This window comes from Pteropus medius, unplaced genomic scaffold, assembly GCF_902729225.1.
Source record: "Pteropus medius unplaced genomic scaffold, Ma_sr-lr_union100, whole genome shotgun sequence".
Taxonomy (NCBI): Eukaryota; Metazoa; Chordata; class Mammalia; order Chiroptera; family Pteropodidae; genus Pteropus; species Pteropus medius.
In genome coordinates this window covers 17,906,200-17,927,637 of record NW_024351729.1, presented here as the reverse complement: position 1 = coordinate 17,927,637, position 21,438 = coordinate 17,906,200, and the positions used below count along the sequence as shown (strand labels likewise).

Sequence of the window (21,438 nt, the reverse complement as noted above, 5' to 3'; positions counted from 1 at the left end):
GCTATGTCTAGGCTGCCACAAAAGTACAGTAGCCTCCTGGTCAGTCCACATACAAATGCTCTTCCTCACAATAGCAAGAGTGATTTGAAATGCAGATAAAATCATATCCTTTCTCTACTTAAAATCTTTAGTGTTTCCTCTTTTGCTCTTAGGAGAAAGTCCAAACTCCTGCGTAGGCTACAAGGATTTTGCCATCTTTCCAACAACACATCTTGCCACTTGTATCCTCAGCCATAACTGACTTTTTAAAGATCCTGTCAGGGGCAATTACCTTTCCCTGGGTCACAATCCTTTCAGTCTGCCTAACATACAATTCACTTCTTTGAAAGTGTTTCTCTGCCCCGCTAGACTATAGGCTTTTAAAGTACCCTGAATTCTTCCTTTCGTAATGTTCATCATGCTATATGCTATGTTATGCTCTGTTAGCTTGTGTTTCTGTCCTTGTCCCACTGTCCTGCAAGGTCCCTTGGTAGGAACAGGCTCTGCTTTGTGTTATAGTTGCTGCTTCTAGTATAAGGACCGAGGCATAATCAGTGCTCAGTAAATATCTATTAAATTAATAAGTGAGGGAATAAACTCTGCATTTAGAAAAGGCAAGACTTATTATAAGCAGCTCTTAGATTGAAGGTGAATATATTAACAAAATTTTCACTGGTCACTGTTGTACAAAATCACATTCTATCATAAGCAAGTGTTAAAACACACACATACACACATATTTAAGTCTGACGGCAAGCCAATTATAATTGAACAATTAAATATTTGCCTAGTATTTTTTCTTTCTGTACTTAGAAATTATACTCATAATTTTTCTTTTTATATTTAGAATTAGTAAATACTACCAATCTTTATGTAGAAAATTTCTAACCAGCAAGATGAATATTCTCAGATATAGCTTGAAATAGATGTTTCCAGGAAACCTTTATATTTACACTAATACCTTAATGTTCAACCTGCTTTTGGTCTTGTAAACCTTAATTTCTTGAATTGGAGTCAATGGGATGTTGCAATTACTTTCTTTTTCCGTGAGTTTCTTCATTAAATGTTTCCCTATACCATTGTCATAACATGATCAAATTGTACAGGCAAGTAAAATTATTCTTCCTTTAAATGTACTGTCTTTTAAAATGACTATTTTTAGTAACAAAAACATGTAAATGTAATTGAGCTAATTAGTTTTGTCTATAAGCAAATCTTGCAGTGAAACACTGTAGCTCCATCTTTAAATCAACATTTCACCCTGCGGTCTTGCCACTCTTATTGTCATAATAAAATTTAATTAACACTACAGTGATCATGTTGGCATTTTGGATGAATGTGTTTGTTGGAATAAAGTATTTATCTTGTATAGATGTAGAATTTTATTATGTTTACAGAGTGGTATAGAAATCCTTAAGTGGCATCAGCATTCTTTATCTTGGATGTTTGATTCAAGCTGTCACTGATAAAGTTTGGTTTTACTAATACATTTTTTTTTTTGAATTTTAAAAACCACATGTGTGCTCCAGAGGAAAAAAATAAAAAGAACAACAAAATTTATCCATAACCCCTTCAGCCAGAAAGAAGAATATCTAATATTTTTCTATATATCTTTACTGTCTTAAATCTACATTCTGTTTTTTAACTTTAGGATAATAATATGTATATTATTTTATTATTAATTATTCATTTCTATATGTGAAAATTTTTCTTGTTATGTAACATTCTTCAAAGATGTTTTTGAAGAAATGGCTGTATGAAATAACATTATAATGTTTTATATCCTAATTTTGGTAAGTAAAGTTTACCAGTTTCCCTTATTTTATTTATTTATTTTCTATTTTATTTTTTTAGGTGAGGCAACCCTTGGTTGACCTCACAGATTGTAATGACCTTGTCAGCTTACAATCCTTTATTTTCATTTCTATTTTTTATGCCTACAGTATCTGGTCTTCCTGGGTGGCCCACCATCCAAGTATTAACCAGGCCCGACCCTGCTTAGCTTCCAAGATTGGACAGGATTGGGCTTGTTCAGGGTGGCATGGCCGTAGACCCTCATTTTAAAATAACACTATAAACAGTATAAATGACAAGAAAATAAAAAGTATTTGAAACTTTTGACAAATGGTTAATATTCTTAATGGGTTAAAAACTCTGTAAAAATCAATAAGTAACATAGATGCCCTGATAGAGAAATGAGCAAAATATGGATAGGATGTTCATTACAAAAATATGAAACTTTGATAAACATTGTTATTTAATCATATGTATCCAAATGGAGGCAACACTCTGTCATATTCTTTACACTTAAGATTGACAAAATTTTAAAAGGCTTATTATATTGATGGGGTATAGGAAAGAAGTCAGTCTTCCAACGGCTGGTATGAATACAACCTAGTTGTCAGGGCTGAGTTGATGGAGAAGGGAAGGTTCGGTGGTGAGACACCCAGTTGGACAAATGCACAAAAGGCTGACACGAGAATGAAACCGCGAGCACCAACTTTACTGTGCGTAGTGCAGTTCCATTGGGAAGTACAGTCTATTGTGGTGGGTGTGTGGTATTGCTCACACTTCTTTGGCCCCCTTTCTTGTGCTCCCCTTCTGTTCCCCAAAGGATCACATGGCTCCACAGATAGCAGAGTACAATAGTGGCATTCAGCCACACATGAATGATACAATAAGCTGAAGTACGTTTACATATTTTAGGTGCAGGCATCCTACTACACTAATGTAACATTCTAAATCCGGGGTCCTATTCCTAGCCATGAACCTGCATCACAGCCAGACCTGGGACCAGCGAGGCCTGGGACTCACACTAGTAAAATCCAATCCTTTTGGAAAACAATACAGATATATTTTTTTAAAGTCTTAAGTCATTCCAAATTGTAGAACTTTATTCCAGGAAAATATTCTGATATCTGTAAAAAAACAAACGGGGGGAGGAGGGGCAGTTATCATGTTTTGTTTTGTTTTTGCATAATAGGATAAAACTTCATAAAGTTTTTTTATATCTAAATTATGGGATTAACTGGTTAAGTAATGCTATACCAATATAATTGAATAACAGTCATTAAAATGGAATACTATACAGTTATTGTCAATTGAAAACAGATTACAAAACAGCATAATTTTATTTTTCATTTTTATGCATAAGATTCTTATTTGGTTAAAATTTAGAAGTAGGTTATTATGCTAAGAACTTAAATTTTAACCTTTCTCTTTCTGTGTGGACTGAGGAGTATAAGTTACAAATTCAAGATGTTTTATTCTTTCAAGAAGTCATTTCCTAAAACAAAAACAAAAGCACTAATGTCATTAACATTAAGTAAAAAATAAAATACATGTTGGAGTCATTGATTTGGTCCTGCTATGGCTTAAGTAGATATTGTGAACCAGTGCCATCAAAATATCTGCTGCATTAAAAGAATTCAAGCTGCATTTTCATGGAGCTCTTCATAGTCACTGAATCTGCTATAAAGGTAATAATATCTAACAATTAGAGATTCTTACTATATATGAGGCATTGATCCTATTTCAACAGTTTTATGTACGTTAACTTATTTAAGTCTCACAATAACACCATAATATAGCTATCTTGATTATCTCTATTTTTCAGAGGAGAAAACTAAGCCAGGTGGAGTGTTGGTCTCTTGATCCTGTCACAGAATTACTGAATGGCTAAGCTTGGACTGAAATCCAGGCATAGCTTTAAAGTCACTAAGCTATACTGTTTCTTAAATGAGGGATTAAAAAACTTCAAGTTAAAGTAACTCTAGAGAATCATCTCTGGATTCATTCTGAATTTTAGATTGGGATGGGATTCTAATAGTCTCCAGCAAAGTACAGATTTGTTCCAGGTCTTTTCGGACACCTCTGGAGTTCATTAGAGCATTTTTAAGGATTATATTGCTAAATTATTCTATTCTTTCCAATGTCCTCTAGACAAGTAGTTTCTCAACTCTTTCTCTTTGAGCACACTTAAATAGTAGAATTTTTGGCAGCCTATTTCAAAGCTATTAAAAGGACCCTAACCACAAGTCAGCGCACAGTCACCACTACTGTATAAGACTATCTCACAGCATGTATAAAAGCTTTGATAGTTATCCACTGGGTTGACCTTCACACTTAGAAGAGTGTAACTGTCTACTGTTCTTCCTTGACTCTCACAAACACTCCCAGGCCAAAGATACAAGTACCAGTAAAAAGGAAATGCGATGCATGACCTTTGTGACCTTTCTGTTGCACATGCTCAAGGATTTTGTTTTGTTTTTGGTAGGTCATGATGGTGGTAATTAGGAACTTAGGTGAATGGAATGAATGTATTGTCATGATTCATTATCAATATTGGTCCTTTGCATATCTCACCTCTACATTTTGTTGTTTATTTTATAATATAATGAATGCCTATATATCTACAGCTAGTTCTAAAACATTATTATGACTGGTATAGAGCTAACTGTTCCTCCCTCTCCTTTCTCCTGCTTGCTCTCCTTTCCTCCATGAGAAGTAATCACAGCTTTGAAGATTTGTTCAAAATCTATGCTAAAAGAAAATTAAAACAGTGCAAGAATTTTGCCCTGATTATTTATTAGATTACGTATCAATTAATGAGGAGCCCAAAAAATCCTAGTCTATACTGCATTCAATAACTCAAGGAACTACATATAACAGATATTATCATTTCAGTATGTATACTTGTAACAGTAAGTAACTTTTACATATTTGAAATGTGGCAGCACGCCTGTGATAGATTTGCGTACTCATATTACACACATTGATAATCACTTTTGGGTTTGGAAGCTGACATTTTAGTCCACCTGTATTTATCTTAGATTTGACCCAATGCCTCTTCTGCTGGTCAGTGTATTCCAAAGCCAAAATGTGACCACTAGCAGAATGGTTATTATGTGACAAAAGTATGTGTCCTGATGCAGTGTTATTTTCTAAAGGTGTTTGTATACTTTTTGAATAGTTTTCTGTATGTCTTTATTCATGCTGCTATATTTGTTCAAGTACAATAATTCTTTATTATTTTTCCAATGCTTGAATGAGACACTGAACAGAGTAAGCATAGAATTATGTGGATAAACAATCGGAAGTACATAGAAGGAAAATAATATAAGTGTAGGCATAGTAAACATCTTCTTTGAACTCTAATTTGAAATGAATATTAATAGTCTATAAATTAAATTTTCACATTTTAAGAACTATTATAGGTATATAATATTAATAAGAAGATATAAATGGGCTAGATGGTGATCCGGTTTTATTAATACATCTGAGGCCTTGTTGCCTTGAATTTTCATGTTGATCAAATGGTTAGTAAATTATTCCTAGGAAGTGAATAATATTGTATGAAGGAGAATGAATTTAAAACATAAGCCAAACTAATTTTCTCATTGTAAATTTGATATTTTAAATGGCATGTTTAGAAATGCAATGAATTCATTTTATTTCAGATTATCAAATTTTGACAAACGTTTTTCTCAATATAATTGAGGCTAGGGTTTATTTCTTTAGGAAAATCCTTTGAGGTTGCTTTTGGAAATGGTGCTGTTTTAGTTAGAATGAGTTAACTGCTGTAACGAATAAACCTTAAAAAATGTGTAAGGGTTCAAACACAATAGAAAAACTATTTAAGTCATTCTCTAGTTCAAGACAGTCCCAGTTCAGTGATGTAAGGCTGATAGATGATCAGGTGGATTCTCTACCACGTAGTCATTCGACAATTCAGGCTAATAGAAGTTCTGCCACGTTTAACATTTAACATTCAGCGTTCCCTTATATATCAACATCAAGCTGAGAGAGAGGAAAGAACATAGAGAACCATTCATGGGAGACATTTTTGCATCTGGCCTAAACATAGAACTTATCATTTCATTGGCAAGTACTCAGTTACGTGTACACACATTACTGCAGGGGAGGCTGGGGAATATACTATATCTGGATGAGCAAGAGGAACGATTTTTGGCAAATAGCCAACAGAATCTGCCACATAAATGTTTTTAGGGAGATTCTAAAAAGAAGACTTTTCTTTGCGGTCTGGCAGATCTAAGGTAAAATCTTGCAATTCCACCTACCAGCTGAATAACCCTGGGAAACGTGCTTACCTTCTCTCTGTCATAGTATATACATTTACAACACAAGAACATTCACAAGCATTATTGTGTAAATCAAATGAAATTATGCATTTACTGTTCCTAGTACTTTGGTTGGCTAATAGTGTACAGTCCAAAATAGTGGGATATACATATATAATACTACATATATTTATATTAACCCTACCACCTTCCTGCCAACAAAAGAATATCTCCCTGTTCAGTGGTTTTCATTCATAAAAGAGTTTGTTTTATGGATTAAAGCACAGTTTCTAGAAAGCTCCCTTTGAAAAAAAAAAAATGAATGTGGGATAGTCGATAATGCCTGTAGAAAAAGGCATTAAACTTCTGTTTTGAAGATGGAGACTTTGGAAAACAGAGTCTTGGAAAAATGAGACCCAAAGGTGCTTTCATAGGTAAGTGAGCAAAGTCTGTCACATGATCGTAGAATAGTAAGAGCAGGTCAAAGAGGTTCTGCCATGGACAGAGTGAGTGAAGAGCATTATGGTGGCAAGGAGAATCCAGATGATTTGAGCCATATCGGTTTTGCCCAGGGCTTCTCCTGGTGGCTGTTAGAGCCTGACTCTTAATGCTTTTTTTTTTTTTTTTTTTTTTTTGCCAGTCCTGGCATACATTAAAACCTGGAAATATGGGGTGAGGGTGATTACTGAGGAGCAAGAGTGCCACAAAATGACAAAGACAGGGGAGCAGCCACCTATAATAAAATCTTTAATCCTAAATCAGTCTTTACTATTTGGTATAAGCTGACAAACTGCTGGAGATATATTTATGAATATTGCCAAAAAGTAAATATATTTTTTTCAATTCATTACAATGATACCAAAATAGAAAATGAGGCTATTTAAGTTGGGGATGGTTAAAAATGTCTATAAACAGTTATAAAATTTACTAAAGTCTGTGATATTGTGCTAAGATAGCAGGAACTTTGTTTATCTCTAACTTTTAGTTTCTTGGAAGCAGAACATTATAAAGGCAGTGAAATCATTGACAGAAAGTAAAGGCAGTGAAACCATGGCCTATGTTTGAATGTTACTACTTGCCAAGAGAGTTATCTCTGCTGGTTGTATATTGCTCTGTACTTGGTCTGGTGTGATAAGCATGGAGCCCATATGTAGTCTGGTATCGTTTCATGGACTATCCACTCTTGAACTCCTGGTATCTTTAGTAGAAGACTGGTGAGCTTATAGATTTCTCAGTGGAACTTAGTAAATAGCAAATTGCATAAAGAATCTAGAGTCTGTTAGACTTGGAGAACTCAGACAGAGGAAAAGCCTAGTCATACATTTTAAAGGATCCTTCTGTTGGAAGGTTTTGCTTTTATAACAAGTAAACTTATTTAAGTCACAAAATGTCATATTCTCCCTAAACCATGATGTAGGGCTATTGATAAATTGGGATTTTTTTTTTTTGGACAAAATGTGAAGAGCATATTTATTAAGGCAAACTTCTCATAGCATTTCAGCAGGCTGTGCACAACATCCATTGAAGAAGCTGGGGATCTTTGCCTAAAACCAGCTTTAGTTTGGACATTAGCAAATGATACCAAAATGCCCCAGTGGACTTAGAAACACGATAGTTAAGTAAAAGACAATGGGTTGGATTAAAAAGTCACTAAATCAAGCTAACATGATGTAAAAAATAGCACTCTAATTCTTTTTTTAAAATTAATTTTTTTTATTATGGTGACATTGGTTAACAAAATCCCGTAACTTTCAAGTGTACAATTCAACAGTGAGTCATACATATTTTTCATTGTATGTTCCTGCCCATAGTTAGATTTCTTTCTGTCACCACATATTTGACCCCTTTTGCCCCATCTAGCACCCCATTTCCCTCCTACCCTCTGGTAACCACTAGTCTGTTGTCCATGTCCATGAGTCTCTGTTTGTCCTGATCATTTGTTTCTTTGAGGTTTATTATAGCCCACATATAAGTGATATCACAAGGTTTTCAGCTTTTTCTGTCTGGCTTATTTCGCTTAGTATGATTATCTCAAGGTCCATCCATGTTGTTGCAAATGGCAGTATTTCATCTCTTTTTATAGCGGAGTGATATTCCATTGTATATATGTACAACAGCTTCTTTAGCCATTCATCTATCGTAGGACACTTTGGTTGCTTCCATGTCCTGGCCACTGTGAATAATGCTGCTATGAACATCGGTGTGCAAATGTCTTTTGGATATGAGTTTTCAAGTCTTTGGGGTAAATACCCAGTAGAGGGATTGCTGGATCATATGGTAGATCAATTCTTAGTTTTTTGAGGAACTTCCATACTGTTTTTCGTAGAGGCTGTACCAATTTGCAGTCCCACCAGCAGTGTATGAGGGATCCTTTTTCCCCACATGCTCTCCAACACTTGTTATTACTTGTCCTATTGATAATAGCTATTTTAACAGGTGTGAGATGATATCTCATTGTGGTTTTGAATTTCATTTTCCTAATAGCGATGTTGAGCATCCTTTCATATGTTTGTTGGAACTCTGATTCTTTATTAAACTTATATAAATGTACGATGTCTTTCAAAAGTACTCAGTACTTATCCTGGGTGGAATGAATAGAGGATATCAAGGCATACAGAATTTCATTGTTTCATCATGTCCTAGACATGAGACCAAAATTCTTCAATGCTGTTAATTGTGTGTAGCCTTGTTTCTGCTTTTTGTAGCTTCTGGGAACTTTTAAACTATGCTTGATATTACCTAAAATCCATAAAAAAGCTAAGAGTTTATTATCGGTTTTGTGTCCATAAAAGGTAGGTGTTACCTTGTTTCATATATCAAGTCAAGGAGATAGAAATAACTATATACCTTTATAGATACATGCAGTGTGTGCCTTTTGTGGTATTTCTAAACTTGATGATTCTTTCTTTTAGTAAGAAAAAAAAGTAAAATCGTTTTAGAAAAATTTCAGAGTAATAGAATTTCCTATAAAGGTTTAAAAAAGTGAAAAATTAATTTTCTTTAGATAAAAAACTTCATCATAAATTGTTTTATAGTGATCATTTTACTACTTATTTCTTTCATTCTTGCAAAAGAAAAATGCTTTCTCAAGATATACTCCATTTGGGAACACAATTGGACCATCCTATATATTCCTGGTACAAGTATTAATTTACAAATGTAAAACATTATGTAAATAAATGGACAGTTATTATGCATGCAGGTATATTAGATTAGGCAGTTATAATAACACCAAAGTAACAATTCCACTGTTGTAAATTTTAGAAATTAAGAAGTTAGTTTTGGAAAAGAGTTAAGCTACTGCCTGATTCTATGATAATTGAATACAGAAATCTCCTAACATCCAAATAAGTGGACATTCAAGTTCTATTTAAACAATTTTAGTAAATAAACTTTTTTTTTTTTGCTATAGCCCATTCTCAGATAGCTCTGATTATGAGAGAACTCCTACCTAATTTGAGCCACAAGCACAATTTTGGAACTTTCCCTTATTATTCTTGGTATCCTCAAGTTATTATTTTCTTTCCCTTAGCAATCCTTTATAAATATGTGAAAAGAAGATCAGATTCTCATTCTCTACATGTCTCTTTTCTGGATTAACTGCTCATAGTTCTTTTCTCTTTCTTTGTCTCTCTCTTTCTCTCTCTCTCCTTCTCTCTCTCCCTCTCTACCTCCCTTTCTCCCTCCCTCCCTATCTCTGTGTGTTTCACATTACAGCTCAATATCATGACTGATGTCCTTGCATAAACGCATTTATAATTTCATTTTTTTGTCATCATTTAGTTGAGGTTTATATTAGAATTTTTTTAATCCAATATTTTACAGTTATTGTTTAGGCTAAACAACTAATAAGTGATGTAAGATTGCTGTTAACATTCTAAATATCAGTGCAGTAATTTCTATTAAAGTACATAAAGTTATGAATTACATCTTATTGAACAGGAGAAAATAGAGGTGTTTATTCACATAAACAAATTCAAGATTTTCTTTACTTGACCACTCCTTCTTACATCTTCTCAATTTCAACTCTACTGATTTTCCTATTTATGTCACTGTAGCTACCCGAACTGAGGTCGTTACCTTCTGCTCCCATTTGGGCCTTTTAAAATTTTCACTTGTTTTCCAATTTTTCCTTTCTCCCTTCTGATATACTATGATACAAACTGTGGTCCCAACTGCCATTCAAAGAGAAAGTGCTTGCAAGTCAAACCAAACAAAACATAACCACTTTCTTATTCTAGGGTCTTTATCTTAAGGGCTTTTTTTTAACTGATAAGTCACTTGCACTTCTCAGTCTTTTTCATCTTCTCTTGTTAACTCCTATTCATCCACTAAATCTCATCAATCCAAAACTCACCTCTTCAGTCAAGTTTTTTCATATAAAGATTAAGTTGCTCTCTTATGAATCTTTTCAAAAATAAATAAACATGTTGCTGAATGTGTTAGGATCTGTTGAGATAGAATATAATCTCTGCTCTTAAGAATATCATAGTTTATTGACATAGATATGTTGACCAATAATGCAACATGAATGTAAAACATTTTCAAGTGATATCTGATTGTTGCGCGTGCACACACACACACACACACACACTCAGAAGGTTGACACAAAGGAAGGAATGATTTATACACTGGAGCTGGGTCTTAAAGGATGACCAGGAACTCATTTTTTGTGCTATTTTAGATTAGGTTCTTATCATATAGCATTTTAATTTACCTGTTCACTTTAGATATCTCTTTGCCTGTATAATGCATCTGTTTGCTGTGCTATGCTTCTGTATATTTTTGTTACTTCACAGGATTTATTACCTAATTGGTTCCAGCACCGGATTCACCTTCAGTAATGTTTTTGGATGAGTTAAGACATAAAATTCCTAAGCTATTTCAAAAATTTCTCTCTTCTTTTATGCCTCTTTTTCCCTTAGATATGAAGTACAGGAATCCAGGTTTCCATTATCTTCTACATTGTGTTTCCTTCTTGCTGTTTTCCTGAGTCTTTTTTTCCCCTCAAAGATATATTTTATGTAAGAGGAAACATATTATTTGTAAGTTTCTTATCATGTCATTGAAGCATGACCCAATAATTTAAATGGCTGCGATGTCAATGAAGGAACTGAAGACACTGATCTAAGTAATGCACAATGACTCTAGGTAGTCTTGTGGATTAGCAGAGACAGACATGCCTCTCTTTTTTAGTACTGTTGCATATTTTATACACACTCTTAAAAGTCTTATTTTTATATTCTCTCTGATGTTTATATGCCTTTAGTAACCAATAAAATGTGCTAATAAAAACTGTAAAGATGGTGAATATTTGAAGTTCCATTTAATCATTAATATTATAAATTACTAAAAATAATATTATGTAACTATAGTGATACTCTTTATTTAAAACTCATTTTGCTTATTTTACTTATTTCGTTGATTTGGGAAAGTTTCTTTTCTCTTTATGAAATAGAATAAAAATAATTATATGTAAATACTTTGCATTTATATGTCACATATAAAATTTTATACTATCGTATATAATACCATATAACAAGAACATATTTTGAGATGCACTACTCTAAATGGGAATTTTATAAATCCAAAACTTTATAGATAATGCTGTTGATGTAAATATTAGGGCATAAAATGCAGAAAATATAAATATATTAGTTTAGGGGTTAAAATGCATTTGGGGAAATGGTGAGGTTTTATTTATTTCACTGAGAGAGCATAAACAAAAATAATTTTAATTAAAACTTATTCAACACACATTTATTAAGCATCAGCTATGAATCAGTACTAGGCGTTGCCAGTAAAAAGGTGAACAAAACAGACCTTGCCTTCAAAGGCACAATATGCTATTGATATAGTTTATGTTTCTGTTAATCATACAGCCAGTATGTAAATTTCATAAAAAATTTATTATTGATCCAACTGTTGCACGTTAAGTTCAACTGGAGTTATAAGTATGCAGCCTAAAACAATGAATTTTATTGGCAATTTTTGTACATTTGTTTTTTATTGAACTATAAGACCTTGAGTTTGAAGTTGTCTGTGTCATGGTAACAGAGATATAAGTTCTTTTTGATCATGGATGATGGTCATTCATTAAGGTGTAAAGATAGCAGTCAAAGAGAACCGGTTTGCATATTTTAAGAATCTTAGTTTTGCATATTTTAAGAATCTTAGCAGAGATCTAAATGTGAATTTAGGAATTGAACATTTTTTATTTGTTATAAAATTATAAAAATAACTATTTTTATGTAATCAACTCTACGTAGAATACTAATGTCACAACTTATTGTTAAGTATATCTGAAGAACTTTGGGCCAAAAAAGCAATTAATATACTCCCTTTCTTGAGCTTGAGGCTTCTTTGTATTCAAAAGTATTAAGTTTAAAGACAATGGGGGAAAAAAAGGCGACTTATGGAAAATATCCAGTACCAGTAAAGAAATTAAGAAAATGTGATGTATTTTGAGCAGTATCCTAGAGAAATTGTTCATAAATCCATTTGAAGAAAATTGTATATGTATTATATATGATAATCTTCCATTTCAGTGAATTACATTCTATAATCTTTCATATATATTGAAGGACATAGCATAGCTTTCTTTTCTAACATTTATGCCAGCAGTGGTATTTGAGCAATATAAATGAAGCAAAAGAAAAAAAATAGATGTTCTGAATGTATCACTGTGGCAGCATGTTATTTTAAAAATACTTTATACATTGATTTTTTTCTTTCTTTCTGGTACAAGTTGCCCCAGAGACAACTGGGGTGGCGGGGCGGGGGGGTATTTTAATTTTAAAACAATACAAACAAAATTAAATAAAATTTTATATTTAGAATGTTTCTTAACCTACTTAAATGATTTTATACAGTCTCACATAATACTTAAAATATTAATAAATGAGGTCTCTGCCCTGAAGAACTATAATGTAAGAATCCTTAATAGACTCAATGACAGTGAAAATTTATTTTACAGTATGACTACATTTTAAAGATGTTTTAAATGAAAATTCCTGAGATTTTACATTATAAGTTACAGATGGATTAGTAATTTAAGATTCTACATTAACAACTTTTCATTTAAAGTAACAGATTTCTCTTTCTAGCCTCTTCAACTCAGTCATTTCATTACTAAGGAGGAAAATCACTTAATCTCTCTGGACCTATTTTCATTGGAAAATTGAGCTATTTCCTCTACTCGAGAAGATAGGTAACATAGCAGAGTCAAGAGCATGATATTTAGAGTAAGACAGACCTGGGTTTGACTCACGGGTTTGTGCATGAATCATTGAACCATTTTAATTACGTTGTCTAAAATTCAGTTTTCTTTTCTGTAAACTTCATTGTATGTTTTTACAGTTAGCAATCACAGTGAAGATTTGAATGGGATTTAGAGTTACACACAAAATATGTAAATTTTGGTACAATGCCTAGAATAAAATATATGTCCAATAAATGATTACTAACAATTTTTTACTATTATTATTATACTGTGTGCTAGAACATAAGCTCCGTAAAGCCTTGTCTATTTTATTCACTGCTATGTTCCTCGTGCCCAGGAGAGTGCTTAGAAAATACGAAGTGTTCCACATATATTTGCTAAAAGATTGAGTGAGTGAGTGGATTATTTTACTCCCTAGGGGGATTAGTGACCAGAGAGCTGAATTTTTGAGAATTTCTTATGATTACTGTTTGTACAACTAGGGGGTAAGGAAAATATTAGATGTTATTTCATGTTTAGGATTTACAAGTGTATACTTTGAACTTGAAGTAAAAAACTACAACTTTGAACACTGATCCATGTTTCCCACACGACATGCCTGTGTGTGTGTGTTTTATAGGTAGCATGGTATCTGAGTTATTATGCATTTTCAATGTATACATTTATTTTCTTAACCGCATTCTATGCCTCATCTTTCATCTTACTGGGTAATAATTCTATAACTATATCATATTTACTAAAATGTAAGAAAGGTTGTTACTATGATGCTAGGTTATCAGATAGGCCTCAGCTTGTAACACTTCCACCTGAAACTTTGAGACTTTGTTGCAGGGTGGTTCTGACCCAGCTGCCTGATCTGGGGTCCACACACTTTCTGACTAGTTTTGCAGTTTCCTATAAAAGCTACTTATTGTCATTGCAGCTTGGAAGTTAAATAATATTTTGAGATATCTTGTCTAGTTATTAGATTGGTCCATTTCCAGCTCTGATTCTTCTTTCTTATTAGAGAAATCTGGTAGCTGTCTCGATGTTTGAATAAAAACAACCAACAAAACTCCACCAACACATGTCTGCTAAAAAGAAAGAAGTTGAGATTCATAAAACTGGTCCCCATAACACTGTAAGTTTTCATAATACCAAAAGCTACAAGTGCATACATGTCCAGAATTATTTGCAGTAGTTAATTATCAGTGTGTGAACTTTATTAATCTATAGATGGCAGGTGCATATTTATTCTATAGATTTATTTATATAACAATATTTCATTGCCCATATCTACATAGTAGATACTGTGATGGATTTGGGGTAGAAAATCAGGAGCTTTAATTGGCCCAGAATTGTCTGAGTTTATACCTATTGCATTGACATAATTATTAATGACACAGTATTTCACAGAGAAGGGAACCTCTTTGGACATTAAATAATATCATCACTTTGGGTAAAGGAGATTTAGATTTAATAAAAATATAAAATGTATCATGTTCATAAATAACTATGAAAGTCATGATAGAAGGAAATATGTCATAAATGAGGTACATTTCTGTAGAAGAAGTACACGGTACCAACTAATTTATGCTTTGTATGCACAAAATACAACTATAAAACATTAGAGTAGAAAGGCATCTTAACAATTATCTAATGGATATACTGTATTATATAGATGAAAAAGCAAATATATCCCATTTTAAAAAAAATGGTTCATTTACTTTGAACTTTTGCTCATTTTTTAAAAGCACTATATCAAAACATAGGTTTAAATGGTACCAACTTCAAAATACAAATGAAATATCCTTGCCTCCGTTTAAATGTCACATTTAATGTGATATTTTTCTCACTTTTGTTCTTGAGAAATTGTATCATATTTCTTCTGGCTCTAGGTCCAGCCTGTTTGCATGATACCTGGCTTTATACATTCCAGTCTCCTTTTGACTCGACTCTGGAGGAAAAAAATTATGGCCTCTAAACTTCTTTGTTTTACTCCTCTGAGTTCTGTCTCCTCAAAATTCCTCTCTGCTCAGTTCTGCGTATCTCATCAAAGAGAGCTCCAAGATGAATGGAGCCATTCTTGAGTCTCTTTAACCTGTATGTGTTTGCTTATTTCACTATCTTCACATCTAGCAACTCTTCTGAATTTTTAAATCTAATTATTTAAAAGAAACTTTTTTTTTCTATTTTTGACCACTTCAAGCAAAATGCTTTAGACTTTTCTGACATCCACTTTCTCTGGTTTAAAGAAAACAACAGACAATTTGTAGTTTTGTGTTACAGCTAGTTCCAACTGAATCAGAAAATCATTCACCTCTTCCCTACTTTACTAAATCATCTGTATCTTTTGATAAAGCTCTAGTTAGCACAATAAGATTAGTCATATGCTTATTAAATAACCCTCAACTAAGTACAAGCCATATGATATATCAAGACACCTAGGTAGCATCATTTATTCCCTCTAAAGGCATTTACAAGAAGATATTTGCTCGCAATGTGTTGTATTACTTGATGACTTTCTAATATCGACATCACTTCTAGCTGGTGAGCCTGAAGAGCTCAGAAAACATGTCTTGAGCTTGGCTTATATATATATATATATATATATATATATATATATATATATATATATATATGTATATATATATACTTAGGTAACTGTACAGTGCTCTGCATATAGTATGTATGTGAACAGTGTTTGCTGGTAATCATGCTTGTTGCTCACTTGTTCACATTAACCAAAACAAATGTACTCTTGAGAAATCAAAGCATGTACACAGCCATATAAAATTTAATTCTCTCTTACAGAAATTTTAGAATAAAGTACATTCAAAATGATAAAGATTCAAATGTTTTCCAACTGTAGCAGGCTAATTTATCAAATTAAAACTTCAGTTGAGATAAAAAACACTAAAACCCTAGTTAATATACTTCATTTTCCAAGGCATTTAGAAGGTTTTTTTAGTTTTTTGCCCCCTGTATTAGTTTATTTAGTTTTATAATCTATCTTATTCCTTTTGTTTTCCAGATTTGGCAATGTTATCTTATAGCAATGCAAAAATTACAAATCAGTGGATGTATACATGGCTTACAATCTGATTCTTTATGAACATTCTGTAAGTGGAGGATATCTTTCAGAAGAAGTTGGAGCACATCTTAGGCAAAATGCATAGAGGATGGAAAAGCATTAAAATATTTCATCGTTTCATCATGTACTACACATGAGACCAAAATTCTTCAATACTATTGCTATATGTATCCTTGCTTTCTGCTTGTTGTAGCTTCTGGGAACTTTAAAACTATGTTTCGTTTTACCTAAAATCCAAGAAAAGGCTGAGGGTTTATTTATTATTGGTTTCGTGTCTATAAAAAGTAGATGTTACTTTGCTCCGTATACCAAGCCAAGGAGACAGAAATAACTATAAACTTTGATGGATAGGTAGCTACATACAGTATGTATCTTCTGTGATATTTCTAAACCTGATGAATTCATTTTTTTAATACTTGGAGAAAAAAATTAAGATGAATTTTTAAAGTTCTTCACTTTAAAATGATTGGTCTCCTTCCTTCATTCAATCATTTACTTAAGGATTCATCAAAATTTATTAAGGACCTACAACAGTCCGGCAGTATGCAACATGCTAGGAATATACACATGAACAAGACAAAATCACTGCTCTGAAGAGGAAGTAGAGAGACAATGGGGGAAATCCACAATTTCAAGAGAACATAATAACTCATATAGCTGAATATATTATTACTGTTATGGAAACAAAATAATGAAAAAAAAACATTTGAATAAAGAATGATGGCAATTCTAAAAGAACAAAAGAGCAGAGAGCATATTCCAGGTAGTATGTGCTATAATAAAACAAGTTAGAGTAAATGGTAGAACATAAAGTAGATTGGGGCCTATATATATTTGTTTCATGTTCAGGGATTTTCCTTTAGGGGAAGATGACTGAACTTTTTATTGGATTTTTCAACAGGAAGGTGCATTTGATTTTATGAGGGAAAACTCTCCTGGTAGTGTGGAGAATGAGCAGAAGGCTTTCTGTTTATACATATGAGGAAGTGGGGATGAGTTCAAGATCTATTTGACAGCTCTTATTGACAGATCATTGTTATTGCCATGTCTGTACTAAAGACATAGGTGGATGACTGCATCATATCCCATGTCAAATCTGGAGAAAGGAAAGAAGAAAGATATGAGGATGTGTGATCAGTTACTATTTGATGTGCGTATGAGACATCGGGAGAGCTAGAATATAAATATATACAAAATGATGTTTGAATTTTAATAAAGAGGTACGGGCCAAATATAGAAGTCTGGAAGTAAGTATTTACCTAAAAGATAAATCCATAGAAATTGATAGAAACATTTAAGTATGGGATACCAAGTGAGAAGAGATGAGAGACAGAAAGAAACCTGAGGATTAGGATGGAGGAATGGAGGGAGAAGGAAGTATATAGAGAAGGTGACTAGTCACCTATCTTAGTATTTCAGCAAATATAGAAAATAGGAATATTAAGCAAAATGCATTTTTATGAAAAGAAATATGAATGACACAAATTTTTAAGATGCAGATGAATCAATTGGTCTATGATATAACCATCAAATCTTGGGTGTGGATAATTTAAAATAAAAAATTCAGTATGTAAATTTCATTTGGAAATTGTATCTGTTATTAACTGCATATACCTTAAATCTAGGATTCTGAGGTTTTTCACTATTTTTACTTGAGCTTACACTAAGATTGTAGAATATTGGAGAAAACGAAATAATAATTAAAAAATACTATTGCTAACTTTTCTCTCATAATGAATGATTTACAATTTTAATATTAATATTAACCAGAATTATGAAAATAACAACTAGAAAGAGTAGGCAGAATTTTAGTCCTCAGAATTATTTCATGAGTATAGTAACTGAAAGTAGGCACTTTTATTTTGTTTTATATCAAGAAGAAAGTCACTTTATACAGATAAGGGGGATCAAGTGTGGGCTTGTTTTCATCTTTGGATTGGGTGCTGGCTCATATAGAAAGAAAAATAGGACTTTTATAATTTACTCATAGAATAAAACTTGGTTTGTCTATGACTAAGAAATTCATTCAGCATCTTTGCCTGCGTAGTTCCCCTTATGCATCCTTTGGTCAAAAGCACTATACACAATATATCTGAATACCTTTATCAAACTCCCCACCCTAACTAGGATTTATTTGAAGTCTAGAATTAAGCCTAACAGATATAATATATTTATTCAACATGCTGAAGTATATTTTTGCAAAAAAGCTTTTTTTAACTGATGTTGTGTTTTTTTTTAAGTTAATTTGTCAGCCCCTAGATCAGTCACAGCTGAATTAGTTCACTTGTCTTTTATTTGCATTAAAGTGTAATCTTCCTATTAGTCTTCAAACATTTTTAATTTTTATGTTATAAACATGAAGAGTCAGCTACACAAACAATTATTTTTTCTTTCTCTTTGACAAATAAAATATTATGAAATATCTTATAATTTGCTAGTAGGTATATTTTTTGTTTTTCTCCACGAAATGGATTTAAGAACAATAATTAGATTCTTTCTTTGCATTAACAATGTTCTTTCATACTGAAAGTCACTCCCGAAATTTAATTGCCAGATGTTTTCTTAGGAAAATCCATACTGGTTTCCATTACCTTTAGAAAACTGACTTTTCAGTGGAAATGAACAGTGAAATGAATGCTGTAATTATGTCACTATACCAACACAAATTATTGCCATTTTGTGTTTAACTGTGGTTTATATGTTCTTATGTACATGCTGCTAAATTTTAAAAAGTTCTAAAATTAAACTACAGCTATTAAATGGCTTCATTCTGCAAGAAGAAAATGAAATGAATTCCTTGGACGTGACCTTTTCATCAGTTTCTCTGCTAATGTAATGTCATAGTTGTTTCGGGAGTCTTGTCTTTTTGGAAGCAGAACAGTAGAGAAGATGTTACAGCCCTTGGTCTTCCTGTCCTAGGCTACCAGGACCTCTTTTTCTGATGTATTCCCTTGGCCACAACAAGGAGAGAGAAATAACTGAGGTTAACTGAAAAGGGTAATTTTGTTCTTTGGGTAAGTCGCTGGAAGTGATCCCAGCAGTTATAGGCCAGTTCACTTGTCTTAAGTCGCTGCTCAAAATCTGGACAAGAATTTTGATGAGGTGTTACAATAACATTGTAACTCAATCTGTCCGCAAATCTGTCTCATAAACTTCCAGAGATAGGGTCACAATTGCTGTCACTTTTTATGATGTTTCGCTTGAGGGAAGAAGAAAAAGCAGCTTCTGTATTCATTAAGAGTTAGTAGCCACTGGGGCCGGAAGGTAGTACCTCTCATAAATTTGGGGACACCTTTATTCCAAAATACAAATTATGGATACTGGTAAACCATTTGTGAAAAAGAAATAGGTTAGGTCATCATCATTTTGTATACATTATACAAATTTGACGTTACTTTGTGGTTATCGAAGTGTTGAAGTGTAGTAAAAGAGAAACATTTGATTATTATCTTTGAATATCTGGATGGTAAATATTAGTTAAACATGAAAATAGTAGAAAAAATTAACAGTTTTTATTCATCTCATAAAAGCCAAAAGCACTGTATCCCAATATAAAAAACAGTAAAGTAAAAAAAAATCCTACTTTTTTATAGGCAAAGGTATATAAATAACCTTAATATATGAAGAGCTTATAATGTTGGTAATAAAATTACTAATTCTTCAAAGTTTTGGGAAAGGAATGGACACAAAAATTCACAAAAGAATACAAAAATGAAAAATGTGATAATTTTCCTAGCAATAAAATAAATGCAAATTAAAATAAATACGATATACTATTCCTTCTCCCATTAAACATCTATTTTAAATAAGTATTAATGCAGTAATGAGTGCAGATAAAGTACTGTTCTTATTCATGTGATCTAGAAAACACATTGAAGTGTGTGTCATTACAATGTCAAGCTTTTTATTCATTTCAGAAATCATTCCAAAAGAAATATTCTGAAATGCAGGCATAAGATACATATGAATTGATATATTCATCGAATGGTTACTTATAATAGCAAAATTACATAAAACCTGAACCTAATGAAATTACAAAGTGAAGTATACTTTCCATATATGATTATATATGAATAGTTATGTATACATATTATATATGTAACTGTATACTTTATCTTGTCCTATTGCAAAGTTGTTATGTTGCAGGAAAAGATACATAATTTTTTCACATGCAGTTTATGAAAATTCATCTACAATTTTATTATGTGTACATACTTACATATGTATATGTAGGTATGTGTATGGATGTGTATGGGTGTGTAACTTTATTAAATGCAGATTCTGATTTAGTAGGTCTGAGTTGGGATCTGAAATTCTATCATGTGATACTCTTGCTCCTGGTTCATGTACAACACTTTTGAGTCATGAGGGTATATTGAATACAACACGGCTGCTAAAGTGCTGCGCAAAACTTCAATTTTAATATTAAGTTAAAAAAAAAGAAGAAAATGATAATAATGTAAAACAAAATTGTTAAGATTAGTTCTAGGTAGTATTATTTATTATCAAAGCATCAGAAAAATTAATAGAAAATTTCGAGCTTTGACTTAGTCAAGAGTTGATTATCTATAAGCACATGATAAATTTATGAATTTATATTTAATTAATTTATTGATCTATAATGGCATATAACATTAGTTTCAGTTGTACAACGTAATGATTTGATATTGGTATATATTGCAAAATGATCACAAATCAGGTCAACTTCCATCACCACACATAAGTTGCAATTTTTTTCTTGCCATGAGAACTTTTAAGATCTATTATCTTAGCAACTTTCAAATATATGATACAGTATAAGTAACTATAGGCACCTTACATTACATCATCAGAACTTATTTATTTTATAACTGGAAGATTGTACCTATGGACTCCTTTCACCCATTTTGCCTACCCCCAAGCCCCTGCTCTGGCAACTACCAATTTATTCTCTGTATTTATGAGGTGGAGTTTTTGTTTGTTTGTTTGTTTGGTAAATTTATTTTTGTTACGTTAATTTTAGGCTATGTCAAGACAGCTCAACTGGATTTCTATTAAGGGTCTTTTAATTTTGGTCATAATGTGATTCTATTATGAGTAAGTCT

The 21,438-nt window shown here is 32.3% G+C and overlaps 1 protein-coding gene and 1 pseudogene across 3 annotated transcripts in view; one reads left to right on the top strand and one right to left on the bottom strand.

Annotated features, from left to right (window-relative positions):
• The window catches only part of LOC120587606 (receptor tyrosine-protein kinase erbB-4), a 767,195-nt gene that overhangs the window by 121,175 nt on the left and 624,582 nt on the right, over positions 1-21,438 (top strand). The gene's annotated exons all lie outside the window — the stretch shown is intronic.
• LOC120587858 (uncharacterized) lies at positions 1,914-2,032 on the bottom strand (annotated as a pseudogene).